Here is a 25,380-nt window from a genome sequence, read left to right as displayed (position 1 = left end):
ATGCTGCACTGCTGCCAGGTCACTGCCAGCTGGGGGGGTAATGGGAGATGAGAATCCTGTACCTTCACACTTGGCCGGGGGGGGACACCGGCTCAGAGCTCACCTCCCACACTTCAGGGCGGCCGGAGGCACGCGAAGCCTGGTCTGGAGAGGTGCCCGTTGAGCAGGCATGTGCCACACACGGTGTCTGTGCACCTGACTCACCAGAGGGGGGCGACAGTGAGCAGGAGAGCCGGGGATGACACTGGAGTATTTATGAGGCCCCGAGGGTTGCGGGGCCACGGGGTCCCTCTAAACATGAAAGAGGGTTTCACACACGAAGGTGCTCGTACACGTGCTGTCAGTGCACATACACGCCGCGTGCACATGCGGGGTCCAGAGGAGAGCGTGTGCAGGGCCCGCTCACTCGCACGAGAGGCCGTGATTGAGGAGGAATCACACGTGTGTCAGCAAGCAGCCATTTCAGCTGCCCTCGGGCTGCGGGCTGCGGGTGCGGTGATGGGGAGGGCGAGCCGGCTCCCGGTGGCGGCTGCAGATGGACTTTCCTCCTTGTTAGACACCTGTGGTCAGACACCTGTGGTGAAACGTGGCGAAAACCAAGCAAGGTGATGATGGGAATATACAACCCCCCCAGCGAGGGGGGGGGGGGGGGTGCAGAATGTGAGTGCAGGGCTGGGTTATGCCCAGGGCGGACCAGTACTAATGTGGGAGCAGAGTGCCTGTGACCCCCCCCACCCCCCCCGAACGGAGCCGGCCATAAAGCTGACACTTTGTGCTGGTGAATTATTCATCTTTTACCACTAGCGGACATCGGAGGGCAGGGATGGAGTGCTTTTATTAACAGAGCAGAGAGCTCTCTCTCGGTGCCTTACCCATGCTCACACGCCGTGCGCGCACACACACTCTGCACACACACACACTCTGCACACACACACACTCTGCACACACTCCTCCGACACAGCAGGCATTCCAGGCACTCATTTGTGCGACATTAAAACACCCCGTCTACCTCCTCCATGTGGTGACATGGTTGTCTGTCACACCCTGGTCATCCTTTGGTCCTGTCAGTATAGCGCCTTTCAGATCACAGTCGATCCGCAGTGCAAAATGGAGACAGCAGTAGTGTTGCTGGAACATAAAGGCAGTGTTTCCTAATCCGGTCCTTGGGGACCCACAGCCGGTCCATGTTTTTGCTTCTTCCCAGCTCCCTGCCAGACAGTCCACATTTTTGCTTCCTAGTAGAGAGCTGGGAGGGAGCAAAAACGTGGAATGTCTGCAGGTTCCCAAGGACTGGATTGGGAAACAATGCATTAAGGAATACCTGAAGAGCAGAATCAGACACAGGAAGTGTCCGTTACTTTCCTTGTCGGTGAGCCTAAGCCGGACAGGAGTACTTCCCTTCTTCCTGCCAGCCACGGCCCATGAAAGCGTGTCACAGCACGGCTGGCGCGCAGTCGCCGTTGCCATGGCGTCGTGGCGCTCGTCATGTGCCCGCGCTAACGTAGCGGCGGGAGGGCGCTTTCAGTCGCCGTGACGATGCGTGCACAGCAGTCCTTCATCAGCCGAGCAGACGCACACCTTTGGCGGGTAAAGCAGCAGGTAAACAATGTTCACGCCGCACTGAATAATTCACAGCGCGACCTGAACTGTTTCTGAATTATACATGTGGCCCCATCAATGATTAATGGGGGGCGATTATGGCATCTTTATACCCCCAGACCTTGGCTACCGAGCGGGTCCGCCCTCGGAGCGACTGCAAGGGCCGCTCGCGTTTACCTGCCTGCCCCCGCCCCCGCCCCCCAAGACCCCGCCCTCCCAACTTACATCCCTGCTTTTGTCTTTCCGCTGGTGAGCAGCAAGCTTTTGCCGATTGGGCCCGCCGAATCGGAAGGCCTGGCGTTCCCTGCCCTGCTTGCCTGTGCCGCCACCGGGCTCTGCGGCAGCCAGCAATCCCAAAACGAGGTGCCAGCTGCCGCCTGTCACTCCAGTCCTTTTAGCAGCCACCCCCAGCCCCCCCCCCCACACCCCCTCTGCCTGCCCCAACTCCCTCTCAGATCAGGGCCATGACAGGACGGTTGCCGGATGCTGTCCTCAAGGATAGGGGTCACGACCATCACCCTTGGTGCCAGAGTCTGTGGTCAGAATGTCCAGCGCAATGAACACAAATAACTAATAATGTATAAATGGTTTGTTTGTGTGTGTGTGTGTGTGTGTGTGTGTGCCGCTCTCCCTCGCCCCCGCGCCTGTGTCCCCCCGTCCGCTCTCCCTCGCCCCCGCGCCTGTGTCCCCCCGTCCGCTCTCCCTCGCCCCCGCGCCTGTGTCCCCCCGCCCGCTCTCCCTCGCCCCCGCGCCTGTGTCCCCCCGTCCGCTCTCCCTCGCCCCCGCGCCTGTGTCCCCCCGTCCGCTCTCCCTCGCCCCCGCGCCTGTGTCCTCCCGCCCCCGCGCCTGTGTCCCCCCGCCCGCTCTCCCTCGCCCCCGCGCCTGTGTCCCCCCGTCCGCTCTCCCTCGCCTGTGTCCCCCCGCTCCCGCGCCTGTGTCCCCCCGCCCCCGCGCCTGTGTCCCCCCGTCCGCTCTCCCTCGCCCCCGCGCCTGTGTCCCCCCGCCCGCTCTCCCTCGCCCCCGCGCCTGTGTCCCCCCGCCCGCTCTCCCTCGCCCCCGCGCCTGTGTCCCCCCGCCCGCTCTCCCTCGCCCCCGCGCCTGTGTCCCCCCGCCCGCTCTCCCTCGCCCCCGCGCCTGTGTCCCCCCGCCCGCTCTCCCCTCTCTGATCTGCTCATCGCCGTGGGTCTCCAGACCCAGCGCTCTCTCTCCCCTTCCCCGTCATTCACACGCAGAATTAGCTCCCCGCCTGCCTTCCAGTCTTACCCGCCGTTGCCTTGGAGACGGTGTCAGACACATGCTAGTTTTTCAATGATTATTTGACAAGAAAAAAGCAGAGCGTTAAAAAAAAAAAAAAAAACTGGGGGAAAGACAAGAGAGTAAGGAGAAGGGCAGCCTAATTACTGGGGGGGGTGGGGGGGGGCAGCGAGCAAGATGGGGGGTGTCACTGCCCTGCTGTCATCCTCATTTCGTTTTTTAAAGCCTAAGGATAGAAGGTGACAGCTGAGGTGGCCAACAAGCCAATAAGGCTCTATTTGCTCTGTCAACGCAAAATGGACGACCTGTGGTGGCATTATTTGAATATGCATGAGGGTGTGTGTGTGTGTGTGTCTGTGTGTACGTGTCTATGTGTGTCTGTGTGTGTGTGTCTGTGTGTGTGCGTGTCTGTGTGTGTCTGTGTGTGTGTGTGTGTGTGTGTCTGTGTGTGTGTGTGTGAGGCCCTCTCTGAGCGGTGGCCATATGGTTGCTTCTCGTGTCGTATTTTGATTAAATAATTAAAGCGGCTGTGTTTTCTTGACATATGAATGGAGCAGAGATGTTGGTAATCCAGCGGGTACAGGGGAGGGGGGGGGGGTCACGACTGAATGGTAGAACCATCACCTCAAGCGGCCCCCACAGAACGCATCTCATGGCACCGTGGCCGTTTACGGGAGATGTGGCATTGTTGCGGTGCCTGTTGGGTCAGCCGGCCCTGGAGTCAACCAGTGATGGCAGGACAGGCAGGTTAGGGAGGAGCAGAGAGGAGCAGTGAGGAGCAGTGAGGAGCAGGGGGCCTCAGGACATGGAGCAACAGGTGACAGGCAGCCATGTGAGGTGGGGTTTATGGTGGGGGGAGGTGGGGACCTTGCAGCTGGTAAGCCCTCAGCCTGTTTGCTTAGTGTGCTTTTGTGTGCCATCCCTCTTCCTTCCTCTCTCTCTCTTTCTCTCTCCCTCCATCCCTCTCCCGCCCTCTCCCTCCCTCTCTCTCTCTCCCTCTCTCTCTTGCTCTCTCGCTCCCTCATTCGCTGTGCTGGGAGGTGTGGGCAGCGGGGGGCAGTGCAAATGTCAGAGGTACAGGAATCTGTGGGGCCCCCAGACAGACAAAGAGGCTGGCGGTGGTGGGGTGGGGGGGCGGGGAGGGCGGTCGCGGGGGTTAAACGGCTCTGGTAGCAGTGCTGGGAATGCGGCAGGAATAGCCTCTCGCCTGAAGCCTATCCGCCAGCCACCCTCGCCCTCCAGGGAGACCAGGAACACGCCCCCCCTCCTTCCCCCGTCCCTCAAATAATACCCCAATTATGACGTAACCTGTGTTGACCTTGTCAGTCTGCTTGTTCAGCTTTAATGGCGTCGTTTCATCAGTTTCTCTTCAGTATTTCCTTACACGGGGTACGAACCTAAAAAAAAGATTTTTTCCATAAGTAAATAAATGAGAAAAAGCTTAACAATGTGGGCCCACCACACATCGCTTCAGAGACACCGCGGGCATCACGGGCATCACGGGCATCACGGGCATCACGGGCATCACGGGCACCGATTCCTGCTCAGGCTGCCTCTGTGTTTCTGTGCCCTGCTGACGAGGAGCACTGGGGTCTTTGGCCACTTTGGGGGGGGCTGTGATCTGGTGTCACCCCCCTAGCAGAAATGTATTTCCGCAGCGGCTGTGTGGAAATAGCCTTTTGGGGCTGCTGGGGGGGGGGACTGAATTCTGGGATGGAACAATCTAGAAGCACTCTTAGGTTGGGCTGGCGCTGCTCAGAAGCGGGCCTCCTAGTGAGAGCCGGGATTAAAAGCGCAGATGTGGGTACAGGGAGGAGCGGGCCGTGTTCGGAGCGGACGGTGAGGACCATCATGTTTGCCTGGCCTTTCCTTTCACTGGCTCTGTTCATCTCCTTGCAGATCGATTAATTTGTGAGACTAACAGCCCATAAACTCGGTGGGGAAGGGCGCTTATTTTTTTTCTTAAATTAAGCAGTGAAACGCGGAAGCCGTCCATATGCAAATCGTCGTCAGTGATTTATGTTGTTTTTTTTATGTCTTCCGTGTGGTTGTCTTTTAAACCTCCCGTTTCTCCTCTTCCTTTTCATTTTTTTTCCCCTGTCGTTTTTACGTCTCATTGTCTCGGTGCCAGCAGCAGCCGCTTTGAATGAGGTCTGCATTCCGGAAAGATCCGCTCAGAGCCTTGGAGCCCACGAGGCTATCATTTGCATTTTCTTTATGCTCCACAATGTCGTGCATCCAGAGCTCACCGCAGAGCCCGGCGAGGGAGGGCGCGGACGGCCACACGAGGCTGGAATGTTGCTCCGCGCCGACTTCCGTATCGCGTTCCAGCGGTGAATTTGTGGCTTGTACTTCTGGGGAAAGGAAATCTGGGAGATGGGGTGGGGCGGTAGCCCTAGGTTATATAGAAGCAGTTTGTGGGAAATGGCCATCTCTGTGAACAAGTGTCTCGTGCTTCTCTTGTTAGTCAGCGAACACCCAGGATACCGTCCTGTGCGGGTGCCTCACACCTTCCTGGTCCCGGGACAGCACCACGTGACACTGTCTTCATCACCGTTACAGCTGCCCTCACTCATTTTGTAGAAGTGACAGATTCTCAGCTGCTAACGCAGTAACATGGGGCAGGGCCAGATGGGTCTTGCTGTTCCACGGCAGGCCACCAGGGGCACCCTGGAGGTGCCCACGATGCTGGGTACCAAAGTAGGAATCAGGAGCGTTGCTGAGAAGGACCGCAGTCAAGCGGCCACACACTTTCAGATCTGCGCTTAATTATCCTACACGAAGATAAAACAGGCCTGCATGCCTCCGGTGGCATTATGACAAATTAACCAATGGCTTAAAGCCCGCGAAAACGGCCCCGGCCGATCGACTGGAATTGATCCGGAAATGTGTGGAGGGGAGACGTCGGGGCATAGAGAGGGGGAGCGGAGGGGGGGGGGTTTAGGCCCGAAAGCGTGAGACAGAGGGAGCAGCTGAGAAACAGAAGGTAGGAAAGTAATGCTTATAGGCTTCCTTCTCTAATTAGGTCCAAATGCTGGCAGAGGAGAGATCTACCACCCCGCGTGCGAGGAAATGGAGATTTAGGGACGTTTCAGAGAGCTGGCTGCCGCAAATCAGTGGAGGCCGCATTGCTGAGCGCCTCGCAGCCTTCAAAGCCCCCCTCACAGCGGTCAGACACTCCTTTCTTCCCCGCTTCAGAACGCGAGGCTTGTAAGTTAGATTTCCTTTTTTTTTTTTTGGTCGTGAGCATCTGTCACGCCGGTTATTAGCCGCAGACGCATGTTCCAGGGAAAACCCAGCGGACAGACGCCGCTGCCCCCGGACCCTCCTTTGGCTGCGTGTGGCTGCGGACCTGCTGCTTTACATGCAGGAACATGCAGGAACATGTCTGTTTCCATGGATGCACTGGGCATATGTTCACATGGGGGGGTACTTTCTTAGGTCTGAGGTCCTGTCTTATTACAGTCTGGGCCCCAGTGCCAGACCAGCCTTCCACCATAGCGATGAAGGGGGTCTCAGATCTTAGAGAGCAGTTGAGATGCAGTTTGGCGCTTAATCCAAAAGTGCAAAATAGCGTTAAATTGCGAAAAACATCTGCACAATATATACATGTACACAGTGAGCTCTGTAGTGGATGATGCATTTGTGTTCACACCCACTCTGCTCTCACACACCCAATGGATGTTCATTCTTGCAGATTTGAACTCCGCCCACTCCGTCCTCATATCCTATAGGCCAGGTCTACTCGAGGCTGTTTGTTGGGATTGGCTGACTTTATCTGCTCGACCGGCCGTGACTGGCCCTTTTTCGAGACACCCCTTCGCTTTGAAACCCTCAACGCACATGCATTTTGTTTTTTCTTTCACTTCTCGTGCGTCACACTCAGCTGGACAAGTCGTAACAAAGGAGGGCCCGTCATGGTGGAGGTGGCCGCGTCTCTGGGGGTGACCCGTGCGTACCGGCCCCCTCGCCCTGCCTAATATATGCCCATTTTGATGCGCTTCGTGGTTGGCCTGCTGTTTTGTCGCGAAGCTATTACCAGCCGTCGATCTAAGCAGTGCAAACTGTGACATTTTCCAAGCATGAAAAATCAATTAATTCTGGGAGAGCGATTAAGTGCACGCTGCATTTTAATAATTTCCCAGGAAAGCTGGATCCCTCCCGCCCGCTCCCCTCACATGAGTGACATTTTTTTTCTCTCTTTTGGCAGGATCGCGCTGTATCACTGGGCCGCGGTGATCCGTCTCGTTAATATCGCGGTGTGGCGCTGACGGGATCGCGGAGGGCCCTCCTTTGCCCCCGCGGTGTGGCGCTGACGGGATCGCGGAGGGCCTTCCTTTGCCCCCGCGGTGTGGCGCTGACGGGATCACATTCACTGGCATCACTGCTGATGTGGCATCACTGGTTAAACCGTAAGGGTCCACATTCCGGCAATGGCGGGCACCCCTGGGGAAGCCTATCCGGGCGGATCCAGTTCCCTTCGCCATCTCGTGTATAAACAGCGGAACGGCAAAGTAGTACCTGGGTGAGATAACACTGTGGGCGGAGTCATGTTCAGACAGGGTCCTCACCGCACACCAGGGACCAATCCCACGGCCTCCTTCTTCTCCGGGTGCGTTTGATCTGCGTCCCACACACACACACCCCCCTTCCCTTCCCCCTCCCCAATGGAGGCTGCGTGATGCGGCACCAGAGCAGCAGATGAAAGCGCCGGACGGGCAGCTGCGTCCCCCACACTCCTCCCGGCTTTGAGGAGAGATGGCAGTCTATTCCAAGCCCAGGGGCGGGGGATGTCCATATGGAGCTGTCTGTGTGCTGACCAGGTGATGGCGGTGGTGCCCAGGCGAGACAAGGAAGGGCTTCCCCCCCCCCAGCCCAGGATTTGGGGGCCCTTGTGAGTGGGGTGGGGAGGGGGGGGCGCTGGCAGGCAGGAAGCTGGCATATGGAGGGTAGGTTGGCGGTTGGGCTGCACCTGCAAAAGCTGGCATTGGTGGCAGGGGCCAATGGCACACTGCCGCTGCCCCCCCCACCCCCCACGCACCCCTGCGGCCTGCCTCCCCTTTACTTAATATTTATGTTACCCTGCTTCCAATATTGGTCCACCAGCAGTATTTGAGTCCCCAGTGGGGACACACACACACACACACATGAACATTAAAAAGTAATAACCTTCCAAGCTCCCCCCCCCCACACACACACTCCTTAGCTAGCCATACCCCCCCTAAGCTGAGCTCCAGCCCCCGACCCCAGACGTCACAGAGGAAATCGGGGGAGACATTTCACCATCAGAAGCAGGAGGCTCTTCACACGTGGCCACTCAAACATGAATTAAATGGGGGGGGGGTAGTTCTGACTGGTGAAACCAAGCCTTCATTTCCTCATATAAAGTCGTCCGCTTTGCCATATCGGATTCACTCACAGTGTGTCGTCTTTGGAGATGAATCGATGTTTCCCACCTCAGAGGCCGGGAGTGTGTGCGCGGCCGGTCAGTAAGGAGGTGCTGTGAGATGCTGAGATGTTCCCTCAGACCACTGTGGTAGTGCCCTTGATGGGAATATCCCAGAATCCTCCTGGGTTGGTCACATCACATAAGAAGTAGAAGCTGTCGAGTAAACAGCTTCTTCACCTGACAAACCCACGTGTCACAGGGTACCAGGAACGAGGGGGGGGGAGCAAGAATAAATCATCAGCAACATGTTCATTCATACTGGGGGCTAGAAAAACCATATAAACATATAAACAAACAAATGGAAGAAAGAGTATTTAATTAGCTTGAAGTGTACCTTTGCTAACAAGCCGTTAATTAGATTTTATTTTAGAAGCATCCCATTTTTCCTCCATGTTGCATTTATTTCCATTTGTAACAAGCAAAAGAGTCTGAAGTGCTTGTGAAAAAAAAAACAAGCAAGAAACAAGAAACAGTACTCGCTCCGTGGTCCACACTGCACACGCGGGCCACACTGCACACGCGGGCCACACTGCACACGCGGGCCACACTGCACACGCGGTCCACACTGCACACGCGGTCCACACTGCACACGGGGGCCACACTGCACACGCGGGCCACACTGCACACGTGGGCCACCCTGCACACGTGGTCCACACTGCACACGCGGGCCACACTGCACACGCGGGCCACACTGCACACGCGGGCCACACTGCACACGCAGAGGTCACGGCTGCAGCCAAACCTGAACAGCTTTCCATTCCTATTTCCATGTCTGTTTCCATTCCTGTGGTCAGGGACACGGGCCTGTAAACAATAAGTAACACCCCCCCCCCCCCCCCCCATTCAGAGAATATGTGACGGTGGGGACAGGACGGGGGACCTCGAGGTCCCTGTCCCATCTCCATGGTGACCCGGGGACCCTCCGCCCGTCCGTGTTGGTGAGGTGTCTTGTGCCGAGGTTCTGCACTCATCCGAGCCGCTCCTCCCTTGTCTTTATGCAAAGCAGCAGAGCGTGCAGGCAGCCTACCTGCCGTTTGATCGGCAAACAAAGCTTCGGGGAGAAAAACGCTGCGCGTTTCATGCCGGGCTTTTTTTTTTCTTGAACGCCGCGCTTCCCCCGCCGTTTGATTCCGAGCAGACGACGGAGGGACCGAATTGGCTGGGAAGTGCCTGGCCGGCGGCCCCCCCATGCTGAGCCTGAAGAGGCTAAAGCTGTAATGAAGCATCGAGAGGCCCGGCCTGCTAGCAGATGGCACCGGTAATGGTGAAATGAAAATACATGCCGTTAGAAATTTGCCAGTGTTAATCTGTCCTCCCAAGGTAAGGGCCCCCTCCTGCCGGCCCTGCCCACGCCATCTGCACACTCGTGAAGTTCATCAAAGTGGAGTTCACTACACGCCGGCGGGTGCGGGTCGCGGACAGGCGGCGCGCTCCTCGCCAAAGTGGGGCCGCGGCTAATGCCCAGGCTCTGCCGGTGCCTGCCGCGCCACCACAGCGCCCCCATCAGCGTGTCGCGAGAGGGGGAGGAGCTCAGGGCGACCCAAACGTGCTCCCAAACGCCTCGCTGTCGCCTCCTTGTTATTATCCCATCTGGCTCGGCAAGCGGGAGGTCACACTACTACGTGCCGGGCACGTCTGTGGAGGAGGGGTGGCCCGCTGCCCCCTCCTTCTTCACGGATCCTCTGGCTCAGCTCTAAACTGGGCTGTGGGGGGGATCAGAGGAGGAGTGTCAGTCTGGCCTAGATAAGGGGTGTCTGCTCCGTGATGTAACGGGAATTACAGACGGCGTCACGTGTCATGAGGGGTTTTTAGCCCCATCGCACCTCCCTGGGGCTTCAGAAAGGCTGATGTGATCTAAAAATGGCCTGTCGGAAAATCTGTGCAAAATTTTTGTCTGTAAATGGAAGCTGTACGGCTATAGTGGAGCGTGACTCGAGTTCAGACGTCTGACTTCATTAGACACCTAAGGTACAGGTTTTTGTCCAAACCCCCCAGCCACATCCTGAATGCCCCCCCCCACCCCACAGTCCCCTCTTCTGTCTCCCCACCTTATCCTGCTTTCACCTTTTCTCTGCACCTTCAGCAGACACCCCACCCTTCATCAAACTCTGAGTCCAGTGATGCATCAGGGGCACAGACTATACATATCCCACAATCCTTGGCGGCACGTTGGCCCCGCCCCTTGACTCTCACTTAGACACACACCTGCAGGGACATCTTCGGAGTTCATACGCCTACGGGTTGGTTGTGACTGACGGTCGGTTGACCAGCGGGCGGTGACCATGCCGGGTGTGGTCTACACTGAGGTCTGCAGAGTAGCGCCCAGGCTCACCCCTCCCAGCGCCGAAATGCCCTCCACGCAGAAGCTCAGTTACTCTCCGCTATGGAGGTGCCCCACATGCAGCACGGATCCATCGCTCTCCTGCGAACGCACTAATGTCTCTATTGTCCGTGTCCCTGCTCATTTACTTATTGTTGGAGGTGCGATTATTCGTTAGCTTGGGGAGCGAGGGGGATGATTACTATGTTCGCACTGTGCTTTTTTAAGGTAATTTTGTCCCCTTCTCTGAAGAGAGAGTCAAGTGTGAGTTTTTTTTTTTTTATGGTTAAAAAGATTTCAAAAGCCTATATCACCATTATGTCCCCATTCAGATGTAAATGAGCGACTGCGGAGGCTAGAAACCTGGGTGTAATTTCACCTTCTAGGGCCTTTTTAAAAAATGAGACGCACACGTGCATCTGAAGGAGAGGCGGCCCACACTTCTAGAAGGTTCCTCGCAGAGCGAGCGGGGGCACGGCTGCGTGACAGGGGGTCCACGTGCTCGGAGCGCACGCACGGCTTGCACGCGTCTCGCCACACAGCGGGCGCCATGCTTTCTACTCCTTTACGCAACACCTGGACTCGTCGCCGGCGGCAACACGTGGAGAAACACGGGGTTAAAGCGCATAAACGGGATTTCAGACTGAGCCGGTCGTCAGGGTGAACAGCAGCCGCCTCCCCACATCGGTACGTTCATCTCAGCGCCAGGGACCCCCGTGTACTGCAGTGTTTAGTGCTGAGCTGCTCTAACGTCCAGCCTAAGTTAATCGCTAACGTGACACACTGGTGTGGGCGCTCAGAGCTGCCACCTTGTGTCAGGGGCAAGTCAGTCTTCAGTATTTCTGCTTTCAATGTGGCCGAAAGACTCAGATCATCTCGGCCTTTATGGAGATCATGGGACGTGGAAGCAGCTCCCCTCCAGTGAGTGACTCCTCGTCCCCATCAGGCAGCAGGCGCAGTTGCATGATGGACATATGAACTACAATGCATATCAGTGGGATCCTGGGCTGCCTTTCTCTCCCCCTCCCGCCGTGGCTCTACCTGACTCCCCGGCTGACATTTACCTCCTCTTTGGAGGACCGGCTACAGGCGCAGGCCATGAAGGAGATCCAGGAGGAAAATGTCACCCAGATTAGGGCCGTAATAAGCAGCCGCACCCACGCATTTCCATTTATAATTCCCATCCTGCCCAGGATGAGAGCACGGATGCAAAAAGCCGGCTTGTGTTCACACGTAGGTGCTCCCCCCCCTTGGCTGTCAGTCAAGCCAACAGGGCCAATAGGAGCGGCGGGCTCTGTGGGGGCGGACCGCTGCGTCTGTCTGCTCATGCGGCTCGGTGTAAAGACTTGGCGGGGGGGGGGGGGGGGGGGCGAGATGTCACGGCTGTTTAAAAAGGGGGGTTGGAGAGAGACCGCACTGCTCCTGTTAAATACAGTAAAAGGGAGAAAACCATCAGAAGCACAGTTAAATGGAAATCAATGAGATTAGCCCATTAGCATGCGCGCGAACGCAGAGTGCTGCTCCGACATCCGCTGCGGCTCCTGCCACCTCCATTAAGGCCCGATCAGCAGCCCCGCTGCTTTTGTTGTTTTCCACCCTGCCTGTCCCCTCACTCTGTCCCTCTCTCTGTTTTCCCTTCACTCTTTCACTGTCGCTGTCCCCCTCTCTTTCGTTCCCTGTCTCTCTTCCTCCTCTCCTGCCTGGCTCTTTATCATTCTCTGTTTCCTCATCTCTCCTTCCACTCATCCTCCCTTTCCCTCATCTCTATTCCCTCCCTCCCCCCGTCCCCTTCCTCTGCTCTCCTCTTTTCCCTCTTTCAGCCTTCCTTCCTTCCATTCCCCCTCTTCCTCACCTCTTTTTGCTCCATCCCTCTTCCCCTCCTCTGCCGTTCTCCCATATCCCTCTTCCTCATCTGTTCTGCCCCCCCCCATCTCCCCTCCCCCCACGCGTGTTATCATTCCGTGTGCAGTCCCCCTGCAGCAGCATCTGACTGCCTGACAGGCCAGCGGCAGGCGTGATGATGGCGGGTAAATAATGTTCCCGCCAGTCTCTCCCTGCAGCAGGTTGGCTGTCCTGCATCACCCCTGCCCCCGCCCTCCCTGGCTCAGCGCAGGCACCAGAGGCACGGAGGGGCCGAGCTAACAGCGGCAGGCAGGGGTGAGGGGTCGCACCGGTTCACGCACACACGTGTGATCTGCGATTTAATGGCTACGCTCGTGACCCTATTTGCATAATCCACATAATCACTCTGATGTTAATTGCCAGACAAGTCTGCAAAAGATCATGTGGTTAAGTGGTAAATCATAATTAGATAAATAATTGGTTGGGCCATAGCAAGCTGCTTTGTTTTTTACCTGCCATCTGTTTGGAGATAGTGGGGGGGGGGGGGGTGGCCAGGCGGAGATGTGGACCACGGAGGTAGAAAGGCCCGACCCGTTTGGTGTGCCGCAATGCTTTTGTGCGGGGAACAAAAATCGCAAACCTTTTTCAGGCCCAGTAAGCTTGTCCCCCCACATCTTTTCCCACTCTGCCACTTCCCTCTCTCACTCTCTTTCTCGCCCTCAGTCCCTCAATCTGTCCTTGGAGGCTTGGAGCGTCTCGGGGACCGGGGACCAGGATTGGCGAGATGGAGACATGCTCCACTTCTGAGTTAACTGTCTGCACTGTGTGTCCCTCACACCGTTCATCTCTAGGGTGCTAAATCATAAGATGGGGAGGGGGGGCAAGGACCTTGAGGGGTAACAAAGGGGGGTGGGAAATGGAGGTGGAGCACAAAGACAAGATTAGCTTGAGACTGCGCAAGCTTCATAGACCACAGCTCTGAGTCGCTGACATGCGTGTTTATATGCCGGTCAGTTTGTCCGTGTTTGATAGCCTGTTATGTTTATGTTTTCATGAAAAACGTGACATCTGTTCCCAGGGGGGGCTACTTAAAAATGGTCATTTAATCTCTTGGTAAAGAGAGACACAGGAGTATAGGAGGCTTTGACCTCTGGCCCATGACCTCTGACCTCACCAGCAGGACACAGCCAACACAGCCTTGATCAAAGGTGCTTATGGGTGAACTGCAGCCCCCGTACTTTCAAAGCTCTGTCACTTGGAGAAAGAAAGCCCTGGGGTCACAGACACCCCCCCCCCCCCGCCCCCGGCCGAGGGTTTGGGCTGGTCCGGGGGGGCATTTGAGGCACACAAAGAGGATAAAGGGGGGGGGGCAGCTTCACAGTGCGAGAGGAAGTGTTTCATTGTCCCTCACAGGGGATGAGAGCACAGACCCAGAACTTGCCTGCATGACGCAGTGACGGGAGCCGTCCTGCCCTCTGCGGATGTGAACTCCCCACACCACACGTACAGTGAAACGCCACCCAGAGGCCCAGGCAGGAATCACCCGCTACTTTGACAGGCCTTGCAGTTGCTGCCAGGCCACAGATTTTCACCGTGAGGATCTGCGCCAGCTGGCCGTGACCAAGTGCATTTATTCCTGGGGGAGGTGAGCGGGTCGATGCGCAGACTCCTGCCCCTCTGCCAGTCACGTGACACCACATGACCTCCCCCCTGACCTGGGGCTTGCCCTGGTTAGCGTCAGTACTGGGATGAGCGACCTTCTCTGCCAGAGCACTTCATCTTCCTGATGCACTGTTCACTGTGGGCTTCTTCCTGTTTTAATGTGAGTCAGCATCCCATCAGCCTGTGTGTGTCATCTGCAATGCTTAATCCCCATACAAACGCAGCAAATGCACAATATCCATCAGTGCTTAGCCTGGGGGGTGGAGGGGGGGTGACCGAGCCCCCCCCCCCTTCCTGAGGGACCTCAGTGCCCCTCTACAGGAACATTTAATCGCCACAAAAGCTGGTGTCCTGGATGTAGGCCTTTGTGGCAGGTGACACTGGGCAGATGAAGGGATCAGTTCTTGGGGGAGATAAGGACCGTTTGCTGTAGACAGAGGGACGTATGGATGCCATTCAGTGAACAAAGTGGCTGTTGAGGGCACAGACCCTCACGGTGTAGCCGTGTTGGTAGGTGTGTTGAGGGCACAGACCCTCACGGTGTAGCCGTGTTGGTAGGTGTGTTGAGGGCACAGACCCTCACGGTGTAGCCGTGTTGGTAGGTGTGTTGAGGGCCAGTCTCTCACACCTCAGAATCTGCATAGGTGTGCATTTTCTAAAAGACACGGTTCTGGGAAAGCGGCGCTCTGACCTGCTGGGGGGGGGGTCGGTATCTTTGGGGCTGGAAATGTAACCTATCTGCTGACATCATACTGCAGGTGTGACCCACCCCCACCACTCGGGGGGTGCCTCGCAGATGGCGTTGCTGCTCACGGTCATGTTCCACACACCCCCCACCCCCCCCGGCATGCGGTTTCTTGGACAAACTCTGTGTGGTTTCTGTGGAGACGCAGTGGAGGGGGTGGCAGTGGGGGAAGGCACTGAGATGCCCTTTGCTGGAGTGTCAGTGCGTGGCGGCCAGTGGCGGGGTGTCGGCACGGTGACGGCAGGGGGGAGGGCGCTGACACACAGCAGTGGGGGGCAGCTAACAGATGGAGGGCACTCAGGGAGGGGGCGGATTGTGTTCGGGGGGGGGGTGGGGGGGCTTCTTCTTCTCAGCAGCTATCCAACCTCGCCTAGCAGTTATCTGATCCTGACTCACAGTTGGGGCACAGGTGTGGAATGCATACTGAGGCTATGCATGGCTGAACCAATCCGAGGAGGGGGGGGGGGGGGTTGGCCAGTAGGGACAGCTAGTTGCCAAGAGCTATGGGAGGCACATAAATTAGTGAGCCTGGTCCTGATAGGTTGATGACTTCCCTGCCAATCAAATAAGGTGTGGCCTCACCCCCGTCCACACCCATGTGACATACCTGCCCAGCACCGGCTGAAACAGGGTCCGATTGCCGACTCTTACAAGGAAATAATCTCCTGGCCCTTATCTGAGTCCTGTGTGGTTTTGACTCCTTGTTCCCATTCGCTACTCCTTTCCTCCCCCCCCCCCCCCATATAGTGACTGGACCTCCATGACTGCCCAGCGCGGACGCTGTCCTGGGAATACTCCCTATTTAGCGCGCTGTCTGCACAGTGCCGTCATGCCGCTAAAGCGTGTGATCAAAACAGCGAAACGGTCCCAGCGATTGTGCAAAAGAGGAAGGGGGTGATGTGGGGGGGGGGGCTCTCGCGTTCGAGATGGTGGGGAGATCGTGTTATTATTGAGACTGTCAGGTAATGATTAGACGCCTGTCTCTAATAGAGGAGTGTATCGCTTTAATTGTGTTTCAGTGGAAGGGAGGAATACATTTAAATAATTAGGATCATGAGCTCACAGTGAAAACCACGGTGCTTTCAGGCCCACCAGTAATCAGCCGTGTGTGTGTGAGCGAGTGTGTTTGCACGTACACCTATGTTCCTTTTGTGCATATTTCCCGTTTTCGCAGCATACGTGACTCCCTACCTGCCCGCATCTCACTGAGCAGCAGAGGTTGCTGGGAGCAGTGGAATAATGCAGAAAGGAGGCTTTCACTACTGTCATTTACCAAATCAATGGTCCATGTCGGCGTGATCGATGGAAAGGCTTATGAAAATTGAAGAGCCTAATGGACAGGTCAGCGCCTTCGGTAATGCTGAGACTCCTCAAGCTATTTCTACTACACTGGTTAATAGCCTCCGCCTGCGTTCCCCTTTTAAGCCCAAATTGCGAAGCATAAAGCAATAAAGTTGCCCAGAAACAAGGAAGGTCGGGCTAGAGGAAGATAAGAAACATTAAGTCTGCGGGAGAGCCGGGATGTGGTCACAGATTTAGAGAGAAAAATTATTAAATGGAGGGAGAGAGGCAATAAGAGAAAGAGAGAAAGGGATATGTAGAAGGGGAGGTAGGAAGAGGGACAGAGGGAATAGACAGAGAGGGGAAAGAGGAGGAGGTACACCGTGGTAGGTAGTGACAGGACGAGAGGAAAGCAGGGAGGCAGATGCTTTGGAAGACTTTGAAGCTCCTTTCTGTGCCTTCAGAATCAGCTGTTCGTACCTGTGCGGCCGGCGCAACGTCTTCATATCACAGACGAAAAGTGAGCAGCGAAGCTGATAGGCTGGGAGCCTAGAGAGGGCCACAGCGAGGCCTCCTATTGGTCACCCTGGCGGCCACAGCACTTTGGAAAATTCACAAGCTTTAGCGTGGGTTTTGCTCAGAAAAAGACATGTCTGGACCATCTGTTTTTCATCTGGAAGTTCACTGGAAGCGCTCCGATGTATGTTAGGTGCTGTCGGGGGTCAGGGAGGCCAGTGATTTAGAGGGAACTTGGCCAGGGACTGTAAATCCATCCTACGGTAAAGTGGTATCTCAGGCACTTTGTGGTGCCCTTAGCTGTCGACCCTGATGGATGGGGTCCGACCACGCCGGCCCTTCTTTGATTAGCTTATGTTGGCTGTCGTCTCTCTTTCTCTACGGCACTTGAAACCTGTTTTCCGACGTTCCGACAGGAGACGATACAGAGACGGTAAATACGGCCGCGATGCAGTCAGACACATTCTGCCTCCTCGTTGAGATGAAGGCCTTTTCTCTTCCCCTGCGGCTTTTGTTGGCTAAACCAGTACCGGGAGATGCTGGATGTGAACGCGTACATCCCACCAGAGATATTTCTGTGGCTCCGCTTCGCCCACCAAGGCTGCCGTTCGACACCGAGCCTCTCCTTCTCATAAACACCTCCCAGATGGGCTTTCTCTGCACCTCCTGGGGTGACAAGGCCTTGGGCACTGCTCAGGCCTCACGTTGGACCTGGGACCGACATCTGTGGGACTTCGCAGTGTATGTGATGAGTAACTGTAATCTGTGGGGTGGTTGGTAAGGGTGAAGTCACACGTAGGACGTGTACCTATCTATGACAGCTGTGGGAAGCTGTTGTGTGTCCCCACTGAAGTGAAGCAGAGGGTGGGGAAGCTGCGGGGCATGAGGAGAGTGACCATACAGCAGCCAAAAGGCTGAAGATGTTGGGGGGAGGGGTGGCAGACAGAGAAACGCTCCAACAGTAAGTCAGCTTCCCAGCTATTCCTCAGAGCCCATATTTGAGTGGAGATTCTGTAAGCATAGTTTATACATCATCCTATTATAAAAATGAAGGGGAAAAAAAAACAGTCTAAAAATAAGCCGCCCCCCCCCCGGAGAGTGATGTAGCACCGCACACTCCTCCCGTTCGACCTCCGCGAGGCTCCAGCACTCGCTGCCCTCGAGGCCCCAGGGCCCAGCACAGGCTCACCTTGACACCCAGGCTCACCACCCCCCCCCCCCACTTTGTCTGTTCATTTTTGTTTGCTTTTTCTTCGTCCGCCCTGTTCCCCGGCTGCGGGCCTTCGGGGACGCGTAGCTCTGACCCCCTACCCCCCCTGGGACGCCGACAGACGGAAGGTCGCGCCCAGCCCGCCCCGGGCCCCGGCAGAGGGGTGCAGGGAATGTGCCTAGCCATAAATCACCCCTGCCCCTGCTGTCCGGCCCGCCTTCCTGTTGCCACGGCGGCCGCCGTTGTCACCGAGTGCGGGAACTCATCTAGCGGCAGATCTGGGGGGGGCGGGAGGTAATGAGGACTTGTATTTCCCGGCACGGGAGAGTCTGTGGGACGAGTGTAACGGCGGTAACATATCCAATATTAGCCGTTCGGTAACTCTGCAGTGGATCTGTGGGTGGTCCTGTTCATGTTGTGCACTCCCATAACGGACACGTGCTCCCCGTGGAATGGGGAGGGGAAGGCAATGGGCCCTCGGTGTCGCCGTCAGAACTTTGCTGAGTGTGAAGTTAATTGGATCCCAGCTCGACAGCCACTCCCAAGTAATGTTATGTGATCTGGCAGCGGGTGGGGTTAGGGTTAGGGTTAGGGTTAGCAGCATGCTGGGATTTAACACGCATGCTGCACATGACCCAGTGCAGCATAAGGATATTGATTGGACAGTCCAAAAAAGTATATATGTCTTTGAGTACTAAAGCGTGGAGACGCAGCACGCTCAGGGGTAAGGAGTGCCCCCCCAGGCAGATCCAGCCCGTCTTCCAGTGGCCTACAGACGAGACACCCTCAATAACGAGTGTCACATTTGGTGACATTGAAGCGTGACGGGACCGGACTCCGGGCATGTGCCCGCCCCCCCCCCACCCCAACTCTTGCCATGGATTAAGGCCCGTCCACTGAAGCTTACAAACACACCCCTCCCATTTCTAATGAAGTAATTACTCTGAGCACAAAAATAACCCCCCCCACACCCCCCCAAACCAGCTGGTCACAATTTATAACCCAGTGCGTGTGCAGATTGAAGATGGTGAGTGGGGGGGGGGCAAGCAGTCACACAGAGATACATCCCGTCCGCCTTCCCCTCCGCCCACCGCCCCGTCCTCTGCCCTGTCAGCACATCGCCGCCCCCCTCAGGCAGCCTGCGGCATGACACCCCCTGCCCATTAGTGTCCTTCAGCCTCATGTTCCCCCCCGGCTGTAACGGGTCTAGAGTTGACGTTCACATCTCTGCTCCCGCTTATCACCGGCATGAGCAAGCGGCACGGAGTCCTTCGTGGGGGTCTGGTGCTGCTCACTCGGTGCTGAGTGACCTTTTAAAAGCATAACCCTCAATAAACCTTAAATAAGGTCCCTCAGAAGGCACCCAGCCTTAATGAAATTATATTGAATGGCATTAACTCCTTTGTGTTTATTCTTATTTTACACCAACTCGAGGGGGGCGGTCACCACTTCAGCCCCCCCCCACCCCACAACCCACTGCCAGATACCTATGGCTGCATGATGACAGAGGTGGGGGTAGCAGCCCCCCCCCAAGCCTGACAGAACAGCAGAATTAACTGTTAATTCCCCTCACCTGTCTTTGCCATTCCTCATGCAACAAACTGTCAGTGCACCTCTCTCTCTCCACTCCCCCCGCCCCCCCTACTGTGCTGTCTTATGAAGGAATTGGCCAACCCCCCCCCATCCTCAGGGCTTTGTAGACCTGCAGGCTTCGGTGCGGCCCTTAAACACCCCCTCTCCTTTTTAGCATACCTTTTGCATTCTAATTGGCTGTTGTTCCACAGGCATGATTTAATAAGAGTGCTGGAGGCAAAGTGGGGGCAGTGCAGAGAGCTGCCCCCCCCCCCCCCAGGCCTCGAAGGGGCCCCTGGGGGCCTTAGGCTTTTTGGTATTGGCCTTCCTGCATGTCCTGTCCCTGTTCACATCATAATGGGATGTGCAGGAAGTGAAGTGTGTGTGTGTGTGGGGGGGTCTTTCTCTTTTTCTCGTGACTCCCATAGAAGCTAAAAGGTTTGATGCTTGTTGCCTGTACAATGAAAAAATAAGGAGCAAAATCCTGAAATGTGTCCCTTTCAGCACAGGAGGGGGATTCAAAAAGGAAGTTAAAGGAGGCACTCTTTTCTCATGGGGGGGGGGGGGTGCGCACATGCTTCCAGAGAGCTTGTCATTCCTCCCCTTTCTTAAGGCACAGCAGTGAGCAGGGAGGGGGGGGGGGGGCGACAGGCAGGCAGGGGGTAGGGAGGAAAGCACAAGATGAAGAGGAAGGAAAAAAGATCTCGGAATTCAAAACGTATGCAAAACAGCTGATTAGAGGCGGCGTGCAAACGGAGCAGGTGTGCGCAGCCTGCGCAGACCCCTCTGTCTTATTAACTGAACTTCAATTAGATCATGCAAAGTCCTGCCTAAAATATTAACTACTGTTAATAATATTCAGTAACAATATGAGTAATGTAATGGTATTAATGGATTAAACAAAATACTCACTATCAGTATGTCTATTAATATTAAACAATGCTTGTCTTCCGGGGTTATTTAGGAATATTTTCGAGGCTGGCCAAGTATGCAAGATGTTATTATTTATCTCAGCAGTGTTTTGAATTGTAAATGGGGGAGATTTGGAACTGCAGTGGACCCCCCCCCCCAAGGCAAACAGCACACAAAAGGAGCAAAGCAGCTGGGGGGCGACAGGACAAAGCTGGAGACGAGGCGGGATGGGGGGGGCGGCCACTTACACCTGTTCATTACCCTCGATCTTGCACCGCGTCACCTAAAGCTGTGATGCCCCAACACACACACATACACACACACACACACACAGACACACACACAGCACATGATTATTAAATCCTAACCCTAAATGACCCCCAGGCATCTGAGCAATTAAAACGTAAAAACACAAGAAAAAGAAAATGAGTTAAAATGCAGTATTTTTAATAAAAGGGCCTAAGCTGACATCTCTTGTGGAATATAGAGGAAATCATGTTACCAAGGAAGCGTAAATATACACTGTGATTATATAGATCTTGTTTAAAAATCCCAGCCAGCCATCTTCACTTTCTGACTGTAATATGAAGCTGTATTTTTTATTTTGGGTTCAGTACAGTTTTACTGTATTTCTTTGTTGGTTACTGTGCTGCTTAATAGGAGACGCTGACAGTTTATTGTTTTTTTTTTTTACTGGCAGAACCACATGTCCATTCAGGCACACACGTCCTGGTTCTGTTTCTGCCGCTGGTACCATCACGGTCCCGTGGTGGCCGCTTACTAACAGCGAGCCGGTGTCCCAGCATCCTCGCTGCTCCCCCCTCCCACATGGAATCTGGGGCCGGCAGGCTGAAAGGGGCCCCTGTCCCCAAGCCGTCATGACGCCCGGCTCGCCGTTTTGTCAAGGGACCTTGACTGTTTGCTCTTCCCTCTTTCCTGGTCTTGGTGGCAGTCTGGCATTTGCTCAAAGGCACATGGGAGGAGTTGAGGGTGACTGGCTTCACTTGGCACGGCCTCAAGCCCAAACCCACGAGTCGTTGCTTTTTTCCCCCTCCATCTCAAGTCTCATTTTACCTTCTTTTCCACGGGTCACCGGGAGTTAAGGACCTTATCTTCATTGGGGTCGCCGGCCGCTGTCAGGAATGCACCTCTGCTCGAGATGGAAGCCCCCGCACTGCCTTGCACATCCTGACAGTGAAAGGAGGGGGGGGGGGGGCTCTTCAAATCTGCTGGGTTTTTTTTGTGTCAGACAAAATCCCTGGAAAGGCAAGGTCAAACCCAGTGGGAGAAGGTGGGGTTTCACAGAAAGGCTCTATGAAAACAAGCCTCGCTTAAATTTATCTCATGCCCCTGAACCTGAAAGGGCCAATTTGGGCAAGGGGTGTGAGGGGGAAGGATCACATCCCAGATAGAGGTGTAACACAATCAGAATCACATTTGGGGACACAGAGCTTGTAATAAAGGCTTTACTGCAGGGTTACCTACAGTTTGCCATCTTAACTGAAGTCATCTCATCAATTATCAGCTAACAGTTTGATATATCCAGTTATATATACATATATATATATATATATATACATATATATATACATATACATATATATATATATATATATATATATATATGTGTGTGTGTGTGTGTATATACATATATATATATATACATATATATATACATATATATATATATATATATATATATATATATAAATATAAATATAATACACACACGCTCTCTGTATGTGTGTGTACATATACGAATATGCTATAGCTATCTGGAACTACAAGCAACTGGCACAAAGGTAGTGCTGCTTTCTTTCTCTTTTGCAAAATACTCTGGAAATTAGTCCGCCGTAATTCTTGCGAGGCGCGGAACCTTGTTAAATACGGGCAGCACAAACAGGGCTGCAGGACAAGACGCCCGCACATTAACCCGAAGTCCTTCACGTAACAGTGATAAGTTTCATTGTAATAACCCAGACGGTGACCTGTACTCAGCACGGAACTGGGGGGGGGGTTGGAAAAGGTTAGGCAGTTCTTATTAGGTCCAGGGACGTTACGGATGTTTAAGACCACACCATGAATCGCCGCCCAAATTGATTTACTGTGCCTCCCCATTAGCTTGCACTTACTTGAAAGCAATGATAAATCTTTGCCCGTATAGGCCGTGGACGGCTCTCTCCCGGTAATTGCGGCAGGCTTGTTTATACCTGTGCTCTCAGCGTGTCCTGCCAGCCTCTTGCTTCTCTTCGGCGAGCTGTGCTTTTTCGGCTTCCACTTCTCCCAATTTGTCACACATTACCAAGCTTATTTGGCCATAAAGTAGAAGTGTTTATGGGTCCTCGGGTAAAATAAGCAGCACCCGTCGCAGGCTTTCTCTATAGGCCTACTTATATCTGAAGTCATCGCCCAGCTCATCGTGGTCGGTATTCTGTGGGTCGGAGACGATGACCTGAGGGTCAGATCTCTGCCTGTCAGGAGAATATTGAGCATGCAGGTCGATTCATAAAGACAAGCGAGTCGCCGTACTGTCACACTCCTGCAGTATTCTGTAGAACTCCGACAGTATTCTGGTCTCTTCCAAATATGTAGACCTCATTACATTTCCAAACTTAGAAACTGGAAAGCAAGTTAGATAATTAAAGTGTTGTTTTATGTTTGGTTGAGTATTAAATGGACGGATAGTATTTTCACCCGGCGGTTGGATCCCGCCGACGCGCCATAACACCATGTAATAGATATTTTCATGGTCGCACTTTGCGCATCATTGTTAAACCTTTTTTGATGCGGGGATTTCCACGAAATGTTCAACGACATATGGCTTCGCGTATTCAAAATAGTGTTTATGGTTAGTCTTATAATTAATGCTGCGCTACAACCGTGCGGAGAGCCTTCGGTATGAATTACTTCCATATCTGTTGAACTTATTTAAAACTACGCAAATGTAAACTGGTATCGGCCCGTCTGGCGTGTATAAATCGTGCGTGGCGCGTATGCAAAACGTTTAAAGCCGTCGGGGGTGTTGATTATCTTAAAGGACGCAGAAGGATGTTAGCCCTCCTGCATGAGAAAGGCATCGCTCGGCTTTGCTGGGGATGCGAGCCTGGCTGGTGGCTGGCCTCTAGCGGTCTCTTAAGCCCATTTCAGAGAATCCCTTCTTTTCCTCCCTCGAGTGCGGTGGCGTTATGTAAATGCAAAGCTGGCTTACCCACGGCCAGGGAAACACGTACACCGTATAGCTACATCAAGCTATAAGGCACAAAGGGGTTTCGAAACCATTGGTGTCAATTTAAAATAGTATTTAGTATTTACTATAATAGTATTTAATAATAGTAATAGTCGTACTAAAAAGGATACAAAATATTATGTAGGAGTAAGAATAACGAAACAATCATGCGAATAATAAATTATCATCATTATTATTTATTATTATTGTTGCTAGTATTATTATTGACGATGATAGTAATCTAATAATAATAATCGTATTCTCCATTCCGTCACCACCCCAGTGTAAAACACGGGACCCCCCCCCCCCTCCTTTTTTTTTCTTAACGCCCACGGCGCCGCAGAGTCCGCCCCCGGGGGCGTGTCACTCGGGCAGGTGCTATTGGCTCCGCCCCCGAGCGACCAGTCCCCGCCCCCTCAGATAGCCGGCTCCAGGGTGGCCCGGCGCGGAGCCTCGTCGGAACAACAAAGTCTGTTCGAGCGGACGCGGAGAGACTATGGATGTGCGTCTATAACGGGATTGGTTAAAAGCTTGGATTTTTTTTCATCCACCCCTTATTTTGCGGTGAGTAGTCTTTCTCGTGTAAGGTCTGGAAACGTTTATATCTGCCGTGATATTTTTTCCTGTAGCTGGGCAGAAGTGAAAGTAATGTCGCTGAACCATAAGTTCCTTGTCCGTGTGGAGATCGGCGCGGCGGACGCCGGGCTTTCCGTCTTGAGCGATCGGCTGCATTGTTCGCGATACCGAAGGTGCAGCCGGGCCACAGACGGCCCTGGGCTTCCCTGTAAGGGTCCGAGCCGGTTACCGGCTTCTGGCGAGGAGTTTGCTGATCTGCGTTAAAGCGGCTACCGGACTCTTCATGTTTCGTTTTGTCAAACTTGGATGTGCATAGAATATGGGCACTAGAGATAACAAAAGCCTCTCGATCGTGGGGGGACATCGATTCCAGTGGCGAAAAGTGCTTTCACATTCAGTTTCTAAGCCGTGGTATATCAAGAGAAGGAGTCCGCGTTGTTGTTGTCATTATTATTATTATTACTATTATTATTATTATTTTACCCAGATCTTGTAGCTGATCGTAAAATACTACAGCCACAGTAATACGCGCTGTTTAAACATTTTTATTACATTTCGGAGCCAGCTACGGCTTGCCAAGCACCCGCATTGCTCCAGGACATATTTAAATTGTGTTATTATTGCGACGCACGAAAAATATTAATCCGACATTTTACGAGTACGGGGGATACTTGTTGCAGGGTTGCTGTGTTTATAACCAAATTACTTCTGGTTATTTGCAGGCGCGGCGCTTTTAAAATAATCGTGAGACACCATTGAACCTTGTTTGCTCCCGGATAAATAATTTCAGGATACCGATTTGCGTATCTATTCCCCCCCCCCCCCAGTACAGAGCACCCCCACCCCCAGCACCGCGATTTAACAGGTTTTTATCAATGACTCCGGGCGGAGCGCATGTTGTGCGCACAGTCCGCAGGTGCAGCGCTGCTGGCGCCCCCTCCCCTTATCGGCCGCCGCCGCAGCTTGAGTCGCGGTTACAAAGTACACTGACGCCGCGATCCGCAGCAAGCACGACTCGAATGGCAAGCAGGGCGGTGTTTAAGGTTATTTCTAGGCGATAGCAGCCGAGTGCTTATTTGTTTCGATTCCAGTGGAGGGCGTTTCTAACGACCCATACCACAAAAAAAGAGGTTTGTGTAATGCACGCCACTCAGTGGTCACTAACGCAATCGATAGCGTCAGCGCGTCGGTTCTTACTAATTGTTGTATTTGTGAT

General features: G+C 54.2%; 1 protein-coding gene and 1 long non-coding RNA gene across 7 annotated transcripts in view; one reads left to right on the top strand and one right to left on the bottom strand.

Annotated features, from left to right (window-relative positions):
* The window catches only part of gse1b (Gse1 coiled-coil protein b), a 182,242-nt gene that overhangs the window by 121,817 nt on the left and 35,045 nt on the right, over positions 1-25,380 (top strand). The gene's annotated exons all lie outside the window — the stretch shown is intronic.
* Positions 20,795-23,640, bottom strand: LOC140593472 (uncharacterized). 2 transcript variants are annotated; one of them, XR_011993881.1, is made up of 2 exons: positions 22,495-23,640; positions 20,795-21,620 (listed from the first exon to the last, which is right to left on the bottom strand). It is a non-coding gene; the product is annotated as an uncharacterized lncRNA (long non-coding RNA). The 2 variants fall into 2 exon arrangements; XR_011993882.1 differs by having other exon boundaries at positions 20,795-21,550.

Source organism: Paramormyrops kingsleyae, chromosome 11 (genome assembly GCF_048594095.1).
Source record: "Paramormyrops kingsleyae isolate MSU_618 chromosome 11, PKINGS_0.4, whole genome shotgun sequence".
NCBI classification, from domain to species: Eukaryota; Metazoa; Chordata; class Actinopteri; order Osteoglossiformes; family Mormyridae; genus Paramormyrops; species Paramormyrops kingsleyae.
Note: the sequence above shows the minus strand (reverse complement) of the source record. Positions and strands in the feature narration are given on the sequence as shown.